Consider the following 3,481-nt stretch of genomic DNA (forward strand, 5'->3'; position numbering starts at 1 on the left):
ATAAAGAGATAGTATACTCGTAACTAGTATGTATGTATAAAGAAAGAAAAAAAAACCACGGTTAGGTCACTGGTATATACAATTATGGACGGGCTGCGGAGTGCCGACACAGAGGTAGCCACAGCCGTGAACTACCGCACTGTACTGTGTCTGCTGCTAATATATAGACTGGTTGATAAAGAGATAGTATACTCGTAACTAGTATGTATGTATAAAGAAAGAAAAAAAAACCACGGTTAGGTGGTATATACAATTATGGACGGGCTGCCGAGTGCCGACACAGAGGTAGCCACAGCCGTGAACTACCGCACTGTACTGTGTCTGCTGCTAATATATAGACTGGTTGATAAAGAGATAGTATACTCGTAACTAGTATGTATGTATAAAGAAAGAAAAAAAAACCACGGTTAGGTCACTGGTATATACAATTATGGACGGGCTGCCGAGTGCCGACACAGAGGTAGCCACAGCCGTGAACTACCGCACTGTACACTGGTTGATAAAGAGATAGTAGTATACTCGTAACAACTAGTATGACGACGGTATAAAGAATGAAAAAAAAACCACGGTTAGGTGGTATATAATACAATTATGGTTGGACGGACTGCCTGCCGAGTGCCGACACAGAGGTAGCCACAGCCGTGAACTACCGCACTGTACACTGGTTGATAAAGAGATAGTAGTATACTCGTAACAACTAGTATGACGACGGTATAAAGAATGAAAAAAAAACCACGGTTAGGTGGTATATAATACAATTATGGTTGGACGGACTGCCTGCCGAGTGCCGACACAGAGGTAGCCACAGCCGTGAACTACCGCACTGTACACTGGTTGATAAAGAGATAGTAGTATACTCGTAACAACTAGTATGACGACGGTATAAAGAACGAAAAAAAAACCACGGTTAGGTGGTATATATTATAATACAATTATGGATGGACGGACTGCCTGCCGAGTTCCGACACAGAGGTAGCCACAGCCGTGAACTACCGCACTGTACACTGGTTGATAAAGAGATAGTAGTATACTCGTAACAACTAGTATGACGACGGTATAAAGAACGAAAAAAAAACCACGGTTAGGTGGTATATATTATAATACAATTATGGATGGACGGACTGCCTGCCGAGTTCCGACACAGAGGTAGCCACAGCCGTGAACTACCGCACTGTACACTGGTTGATAAAGAGATAGTAGTATACTCGTAACAACTAGTATGACTATGACGACGGTATAAAGAAAGAAAAAAAAAACCACGGTTAGGTGGTATATAATACAATTATGGATGGACGGACTGCCTGCCGAGTGCCGACACAGAGGTAGCCACAGCCGTGAACTACCGCACTGTACTGTGTCTGCTGCTAATATAGACTGGTTGATAAAGAGATAGTATACAATACTACTAATATACTGGTGGTCAGGCACTGGTCACCACTAGTCACACTGGCAGTGGCACTCCTGCAGCAAAAGTGTGCACTGTTTAATTTTAATATAATATTATTTATCATGTACTCCTGGCTCCTGCTATAACAACCTGCAGTGCTCCCCAGTCTCCCCCACAATTATAAGCTTTATATACATTTACATTGATGTGCAGCACACTGGGCTGAGCAGTGCACACAGACTGAGTCACTGTGTGACTGTGTATCGTTTTTTTCAGGCAGAGAACGGATATATTAAATAAAACAAACAACTGCACTGTCTCTGGTGGTCACTGGTCACTGTGGTCGTCAGTCACTAAACTCTGTCTGCACTCTGCACTCTCTTCTAATCTACAGTATCACAGCAATCTCTCTCTCTCTCTCTCTTCTAAATCTAATCTAAATGGAGAGGACGCCAGCCACGTCCTCTCCCTATCAATCTCAATGCACGTGTGAAAATGGCGGCGACGCGCGGCTCCTTATATAGAATCCGAGTCTCGCGAGAATCCGACAGCGTCATGATGACGTTCGGGCGCGCTCGGGTTAACCGAGCAAGGCGGGAAGATCCGAGTCGCTCGGACCCGTGAAAAAAAAAGTGAAGTTCGTGCGGGTTCGGATTCAAAGAAACCGAACCCGCTCATCTCTAGTTTCTATTCTAATCCTGGGTGTGACCCTTGTAAAATGTGTATATTCAGTATAATAAAGAGGGTGTGATTTGTAAGGTGCAGGGAGCAGTGAGGAAGTCGGCCACTGAAAAGACAGCGACAGCTATCAATTAACTTAATTCAATGGTGTCACAGAATGGGAGGAGAGGTGCTCCCCTTCAGAGCAGGAGCCCGGCGGCAGATGACTCCGTTGCCTCCCAGAGTTCTGCCTCTGCATCTGCAACTGAACACCGGTTTGGCAAAACTCAAGGACCTTCAAGACTTGAGGGATCTATGTACTAAGCTCTGAAGAGAGATAAAGTGGGTGAAGATAAAGTACCAGCCAGTCAGCTGGTTGGTTGGTACTTTCTCTCTAGTTACTCTCACTCTCTCTCTCCATGGCTTAGTGCATAGCGAATTTAGAACAACTTAAGGGCATACAGGGCATATTAAGGGTGAAGTCTAGTAGAGAAGTAGGGGTACACTATATTTACTTATGTCTGGGTTTTTAGAAGTGTAGATGTTGCCCATAGCAACCATCCACATTCTACGTTGTATTCACCTAGCACCTTCTAGATCTAGAAGATAATAGATAGAATCTGATTGGTTTTGACAAACAAGACATGTCAGGCACTAAAGTGGACTATGGAGTATGGATCAAATCCAAACTGAGATACCTAGGGCCTGGAGGAGGGAATTACACAAGGGTGATAATACTAGTAGGACATGGAGGTGTATGACCTGTGATTGGTCACACATGGCTATAGGACAACATCTTATGTTATTTGCAGTCATTTATTATACAGATAACAGCTGTACAGAACACATAGGCCCAGATTTATCAAGCCTTGGAGAGTGATAAATTGCACGGTGATAAAGTGCCAACCAATCAGCTCCTAACTGCCATGTTACAGCCTGTGGGGGAGATGTACTAAGCAGTGATAAAAGTGGAGAAGTGAGCCAGTGGAGAAGTTGCCCATGGCAACCAATCAGCGGCTGTGTATACTTTTACAGTATGCAAATTATAAATGTTACGTCAATGCTGATTGGTTGCCATAGGCAACTTCTCCACTGGCTCACTTCTCCACTTTTATCACTGCTTAGTACATGTCCCCCACAGGCTGTAACATGGCAGTTAGGAGCTGATTGTTTGGTATTTTATCACCGTGCAATTTATCACTCTCCAAGGCTTGATAAATCTGGGCCATAGTTACATATTGGGGGTCATTCTGACCCGATCGCACGCTGCAGTTTATCGCAGCAGTGCGATCGGGTCAGTACTGCGCATGCGCCGGCGCATGCCAGGCGGCCGAAGGCTGTCATTGCCTAGCGATCGCTTCTGCCCGATTGACAGGCAGAGGCGGTCACTGGGCGGGAGGGGGCTGGACAGTGGCGCAGGCTTGGCCGGACCGT

This window comes from Pseudophryne corroboree, chromosome 4 (genome assembly GCF_028390025.1).
Source record: "Pseudophryne corroboree isolate aPseCor3 chromosome 4, aPseCor3.hap2, whole genome shotgun sequence".
In the NCBI taxonomy this organism is placed as follows: Eukaryota; Metazoa; Chordata; class Amphibia; order Anura; family Myobatrachidae; genus Pseudophryne; species Pseudophryne corroboree.